This window comes from Microcebus murinus, chromosome 10 (assembly GCF_040939455.1).
Source record: "Microcebus murinus isolate Inina chromosome 10, M.murinus_Inina_mat1.0, whole genome shotgun sequence".
NCBI lineage: Eukaryota > Metazoa > Chordata > Mammalia > Primates > Cheirogaleidae > Microcebus > Microcebus murinus.
Genome location: NC_134113.1, coordinates 87,530,151 through 87,537,796, shown reverse-complemented (window position 1 = coordinate 87,537,796; position 7,646 = coordinate 87,530,151).

The following is a 7,646-nucleotide window of genomic DNA, read 5'->3' as shown; positions in this document are numbered from 1 at the left end:
TCTCTAAACACGAAACAGTAATGTCGACGACCCAGAATGCTCTCAAGGGAACATATCTGATGGCCAGGGTGGAGAAGGATCTGGAAACCATCTACATGAAGAATTGTTGAAGGAACTGATAGTATTTATCTGAGAGGGGAAAGTGATCACTGCCAGAAAATATTTGAAAAGTTGTAATGGTGAAACGAGATGAAGTAGACCTCCTCAGGGTCCAGCACTTAGTGGTAAGCTGGAGTAGGTCAAATTTAAAGCCCATTCAAATGCTAGAATCGTATTATTTCTATTCCTAAATTCTAATTCTATCATTTGTATTAAAATGATATTATGAAAGAGGTCTACTTCGTCTCGCTTCATCATTACAACTTTTCAAATATTTTCTTTAATAAGAAATAAGAATCCCCTTAATATAGAAACAAAATATATGAAACAGCTAAAGATAAATTGTCGTCCCAGTCAGAGTCTTAGAAGCAAAGAAATGACAAACTCAAACAAACTCATCGCGGAAAGTTTATCAAAGGAACTATTTACAAAGGCTTGGAGAGAGGGGAAAGCTACAGAGGCTGGTACAGTAACCTGGGGCTGGTGACAACATGGGAGCCATTGCCACACCCGGGCCTGAAGGGACACCAAAAGATCAGCTTTAACTCTAAGAGAGGGCTCCATAACAAGGTGAAGGGACATAGTAGAGGGACACAGCCAACCCACAGTGATACTGTAAGTAACCAGGAAGGACAGGGTTGGGGAGAGAGATGAAGTTAATAAATACACCAACGTTGTTCTCCCATTCTTGCAATAGCTAAACCTAACCGGAAGTCTGAGAGCAAAGGTTCTCGTTGACACAGCCAGCAGATGGAGAGGGGTGGAGAGCAGATGTAAAGCAGGAAAGGAGAAACATCCAGCACAGCTGTCGCATCAAAGAACAGATACTATCTGTCAGTCAGCGATTTTTAGTAGAAGTTGGGAAATAGCACACAAACGTATTAAATCTCCAGAAGTGATTTTGATGCAAAACAGTGGAGTGGAGGAAGGGCTACATTATGTAGGAAAAACACAATAGACCACAGAGAACAATACCAGAAGCAATTTATTATAAAATTTTAGGGTTTGGAGAATTTTTAACAGCCTTCAGACACTTTTCTGATAACAAGAGCCATTGAGAATCTCTTGTTAAAAGCACACAAAATTTGGCTCCCACTCCAGATTTTCTGCATAAGAATCTCCAAAGGAGAGATCTTGGAGTCTATATTTTTAATAAGGTGATTCCTACATTTATGCCAGTTTAAAAACACTGATGTGGTCTGAGCCGACATTTTACACATTAGGAATGAGCTAATTTCTTATTTATTTATTTCATCATATTATGGAGGTATAAATATTGTTAGTGTTACAAATATTGCTCCTGCCCCTTCCCTCCCCCCGAAATGTCCAATCCTCTGGTGGTGTGCATCACACACGTTATGGAAAACATGCATCCCTTTCCTGCTCCCCACTCCTGCCTGCCCACCACCTTCTAAAAAGTTTTTTTTGTTTGTTTGTTTGTTTTTAACATTTTGGTTACATTGTATATCTTTGCCTCTCCTTAAGAAGGGTTAGAGTTATGCCCTCCCCTTCCAGAATGCTCATCCCATCCCTAAGATTGGGTCCCCCCCCACCCACCGAATCTCTGGTGGGTATTGCCACCATTTGAAAATCGAAGTTTAAATCAGTCAGTACCAATTTGATGGCGAGTAGATGTGGGGTCCATTTTCCATGTCTTGTGTCGCCTCACTTTGGATAAGAGGCTTAAATGCGGAGAGACAGGAACACTCCTATACTGCTGGTGGGACTGCAAATTAGTGCAACCTTTGTGGAAAAGAATTTGAAGATACCTCAAACAGCTAGAAATAGAAATACCATTTGACCCTGCAATAGCATTGTTAGGGATCTACCCAAAAGAGCATAAGACATTCTATTATAAAGACATCTGCACACGAATGTTTATAGCAGCACAATTCACTATTGCACGATCATGGAAACAACCCAAGTGCCCATCAATTCATGAGTGGATAATTAAAATGTGGTATATGCTCACAATGGAATATTACTCAATCCTAAGAAATGACAGTGAGCTAGCACCGCTTATGCTATCCTGGATTAAGGAATGAGCTAATTTCTTAACTAGTTACAACCCAGTGACCAATTTAACCTGTTCTGCTTATCTCCAGTAACACATGTGGGATGTGTGAAAGAAAGGTTAACATTCCTGCTGGCTCTCACTGTTTTGTTGGCTGATAAAACAGGCACTCACTGCTCCAGACCTAACCCAGGTAGTGCTTCTCCAATGGCAGAGAATGGCAGAGAGCTCAGGAGGTGCGTGTTGGACTGGAGCAATTGCAAGAACGTAGGGCTGAACAAGCACCTGACTGCCATCGCCTCACACAGCCAACGTCCCTCCATGGCCTGGGTCACTCTCTGACCTCTGCTGCCTTCTGGCTGGAGTAGGGGGTGAGCAGGTGGGGGGAGAGGCAGGTGGAGGCAGCGACTTCCTTATCCTCCACCCATTTCCTGTTTGTTCCAACCTCGGGTAGAAGCTGAGATGGATGGCAGTGGCAATGCACGCACTGATCCCCATTCTCAGTAGACTTCAGTTGCACGACAGCCAGGCAGAAAAGAGTGTGTAGGGAGAAACCACTTCTCCTCCTTGAGTCCCACCCTAGGCGTGATGCTCAGTGGTTCACACAACTGCCACTGTGCAGTCGAACTCTACTGTGAGAAAAGCAAGAATTGCCACAACCTGAGGGAAAGAGGGAGAGTATTTTTTCAACGACAAAGGAAGTGGAGGGAAAACACACAGAGAGGAATAATCAGTCAGACCAATACTTAGGACAAGAGAAGAAAATGATCAGGTAAGATTGAACACCATAAAAACTAATATGATGAGAACTAAGCAAATGTGACATTGAATTGTTTCAAAGGGAGAAACAGGACTTAGGTTTTATAAAAGGCTACAAGGGAAGGCTCATACAGGCCACAAACATTGTGTGCATGGATAAAAAGAAAATAAAAATCTCAGGACCGCATCTCCCAATTCATTATGCAAAAGAGAAGGAAAAGGACTGGCCCCACAGATCATTCACTAAGGATAGTCCTCGCTGGCCTCCCATGAGTAGGGCATGGAAGTTGTAACTTTAAGTCTACAGGCTAAGTCTAGCTCCTAAAACTAAAGTCTGTTCTATTCCACACTAATAATGAATTACAAGTTTATCTTCCCAGGCGCAGAACAGAGACAAGACAGAACCAAGCATTCTTCCACCTAGCTGGGGACATCTACATACTCGATGCTTCCTTCACTCCCTTTTGTCTTTCCTAACATTCACCTTACCTTAAGTAAAATGTAGATTTTCCTGGGTCCCCTAAGAATGTAACCATTTGTCTCACGACACACTCAACCTCTACCTTTTTTTCCTTTCTCTATGTCCTACTCCCTTTTAAATATTGAAAACTCCACATTCTCCTTCAGAAAAACAGTCACCGGTTTGTCTGTGGCATGTGTTTCCATTGACTGAGATTTTTTGCCTCAGGCACTTATTATGGGTTGACACGTGTATGAACTAGCATAGTGCTTTTTACAACATGAGGGCAGAGTTGGATTAATGCAAACTGAAATTTTAAAAAGCAAGAATCATAAGCTGATTGCCAACATCAGTCACACTATCTCCTTTCGGTGAAAACAACTGGGAGGACTCGGTTGTGCCTGGCTCTCCTACAAAATACCTGTCAGATAATCAGATAATTAGATAACTCACTTCTCTTCTGTGACCTCAAATATTTGAGAATAAAACAAAGATCCTGGAGTAAATGATCACCAAGATTCCTTTCTGCATAGAATTCCAAAAAACAAGTAATAAAGCTAAATATATTTCAAACACGAACAAATTGTTCCCTGTATGGCCAGAAGTCATAAGGCACAGAACCTCAGAGTCCCGTTCTTTTCAGATTGTTTAGCCACTTTCCTGGCATCGTTCTGCGGGGCCCAGTAATAAAGTCAAATCGTGTATTTACTGCCACCTGCTGTAAGGAATGAGAACTGCAACACTAGAAAGGCATTAGCTAACTCTTTTAGATAATTAGTTAATTCATTAGCTAATTAGCTAAGCATTAGCTAATTCTGAATTTGCTGTCATTTGTTGACCAATAATTGTTGTACTGCTTGGGTATGGAGAGGTAATCTATACACAGGATAAAGGCTAAAAGGGTATACAAATGAACATAGTACAAGGTAAGTCTTATTTCCTACCACTGCCCTACATCTCACTCCCATTGTCAGTCCATCCTTGTTACCTGCTTTGTGTGAATCCTTCCAGAGACATTCTATGCATAGACACACTTATGTGTATACAGTTTTTTCTTTACACAGTGATAACTATCCTATACCTTGTGTTTTTAACTTATTTCTTAGTGGGAGTTGCTACATGTCTACATATTTTGATCTGCCTAATTTTCCAAATAGCTATCTAAGTTTCAGTTGTATGATTGAAGTCTAATTCATTTATTCAGTCTCATACTGATGGACCTTTTGGATATTTTTGGACTTTTAAATAGCTTCTCAAATGTATGTGTCTCATAGTTGCATATGTATGCCATAGTTGCACAGATTTATCTCTAGGATAAATTCCTAGTAGTAGAATGGAAAGATTTTGAAGGATATTACCATGTTTACCTCTGAAAAATTTGAAATCACTAACATGACATATACATGTTATGTATATTTTTCCTAACACTCAGACTTGCACAAAATATCATTAAATTGCTTTTTTGCCTGAGAATGAGCAGTTTTCATCAGTTAAAGGTCACTCTTATGTGTTTGTCAGTGAATTGTTTGCTCATGAGCTTTGCCTGTTTTTCTAGACAGCTGATTTCGTACTGAACAATAAGATATATTTGTATCTATGTATCGTTATCTAAAAGGAAGTACTGGTTTGTCATATTTGTGGTACAAATATTTTTTCCCATTTGGCTTCCTACTTTTCCACTTTCATTTATATCATTTTTTTTTACCATGTAGAAATTTCAAACATCTTATATAGTCAAATTTAGCAATTTTAAGGACTTCTGCATATTTTATGTTAGTAAGATTTTTCATTCCAATTTTTAAGAAAGCATTCTTTTATATTTCCTCCCAGTAGCTTTTTTTTCATTTTCTACTTTAAATTTTTGATCTATCTGAAAATTATTTTTGCAGAAAGTATTTTTTTCAGGTAGGTAGCCAGATATCCTAATAGAATTTATTTATTAAATAATCTATTTTCCCACTACACTGAATTTCCACATTTATGACATGTGACTCTATTTCTGTACTTTCCATTAAGTTACATTGATCTCTCTACTCATGTTTAAATAGCTACCAACTTCAGAGTACGCTTTAAGATCTAGCAGAACTTTTGCCTTTTCATTACACTTCTTTTTCACATGCTTTCTGGGTATTAGCACATGTTTAGTTTTCCATTTACAATCTGGAATCAGCTTTTCTAGTTCCCTCCACTGCTGTCTGTCTCCGTCCCAACACAAACACCCTATACACAAAATCTCTTGGTAATTTTATTGAAAATATATTAAGTACAGTATTAAGAAAGAATTGATATCTTTATGTTATCAAAGTTTCCTATCCAATAACAGGAAACTATTTAAGTATGATATACTTGAATAAATCTACTTATCCAAGTATTCTTTTAAATACTTTAGTAGTGTTTTAAGATTTTGGTCACATAGTACGTACATACTTCTTGTTAATTAATTTCCATTATAAATAGCACTATATCTTATAATTGATTATGGTTTACATATAAAAAACTATCAACATTTATGGATTAACTGCATACCAGCTAATTTAATGAGTTCTTAGATTATTTTATTTTTCAGTTGATAATTTGGGAGTTTCTAAATATACTATTATAAATTAGTATATTTTTCTTTTGCTATAATGTCACACCATTTGAAGAGAAATTGAATTAAAAATCACAAAAGTATCAATAATTTAAGGCTTAATCTGTTTTTTTAAATATGCTATCACATGGGACAGCTACATTGATTAATTGAAACATACAACGTCTGTTTATATAGATATTGGGCCAGAGAAATGCTGACATTGGGAAGAATAAATTATTTAAAAATAAGCTGGCACTTGGCAAAACAAAAAAATTATGTATCTTGTTATTTTCTAATCCCCTTAAATGGAAATCATTTCCTTGGCCTGAATGATGTCATGTTGAAAGGTGTGAGACACAGTCAAGGTAGGTAATAATCAAAATAGAAAAATGAAGCAAATAATATGCTTTGGTTATATTAGTTTAATAAACATTCCAGTTTAGAAAGGAGAACTAAGCTGGAAGCATTATATTTCCTGATCTCAAGTTATATTGTAAAGCTTCAATAATCAAAACAGTGTGGTACTGACAAAAAAGCAGACACAGACCAAAGGAGCAGAATAGAGAGCCCAGAAATAAACCCATACATATATGTTCAACTAGTCTTTAATAAAGACATGATATTTAGGTGACATTGTTCACTGCTATTCATTTCCATCATCTCATGGGTGCAAAAGCCTCCAAATCATCTCCCTGTTCTCCTGTCCACCAAACCATCCTTCATATCATAACCACGATTATCTGTTTTTCCCCAGCACTAAGCATGTAAGAATCTAAGAAGGAAGGAACTTGGTGACTGTACATGATACTTTCAAACACTGGTGGAAAACCAAGGAACATAATGATGCTGGTTGCTCCTAAAATCACTGGACAAAGTGGTGAAAGAAAGTGATGAACTCAGGGATTTGGATTCTCAAGTCCAGATGCACATAAATAGCTTAAAAGCTTCTAAGAATGCCCCTGACTGAGAATCTGTTAAATGCTAAAAATCAAGCACAAGCCTTCATTGTGTGATTGGTTGATTTATAACAAAAAGCGAACTTTCAGCTTCTTGGGGTGTCTAATGTTAGTAAAGGTGAGAGGGTGAGAGCATTGATTGGAGAAGAATGGGATCCTGTAAGTTGGGATGGAGACATGTGAAAGGACCCTGATGAAGCTGGAGACAGTGAGCTCCTAAATTCTGATGAGACATTTTTGCCAAGGGAACTGGCCTCCCCACCCCCAGTGGCCTTTCCACCACTGTTAAAGAGATTAACCCTTCATTGCTGGGGAAAATGGTAATGGCCTCCCCAGAGGCAGTTGCCAAGCAGACAGTGCTGATTCTCCTCTGGACCCACCCCCATCTCTCTTCTTTGCTTCTAGACCTATAACTTGATCCAAGTCCCAGCAGGCCCCTAAAGATGAGGTACAAAGTGTGAACCATGAGGAGGTGCAATACACTCCAAAAGAATGGAGTTTTCTAATTTATACAGGCAAATACTCAGGGAACATATGTGGGTACAGATATTAAGGGTATTAGTTTGGGACAAGGAAAAAGAAGAACAGATGCTTTGTTTCCATTTAAAAAAATGACATTAACATATGCTTTGCTGATAATTAAAATTGACCAGAAGGGGGGCTTCTAAGAAAGAACAGATGACAGGTCAAGGGGGCTTCCAAGGACTGAACAGGTGTTTGGTCCAAGATAGAGGGTCTCCAAGGACTGACCAATCAAAAAGAGGTAGAAAGGCCACAAAGTAGAGA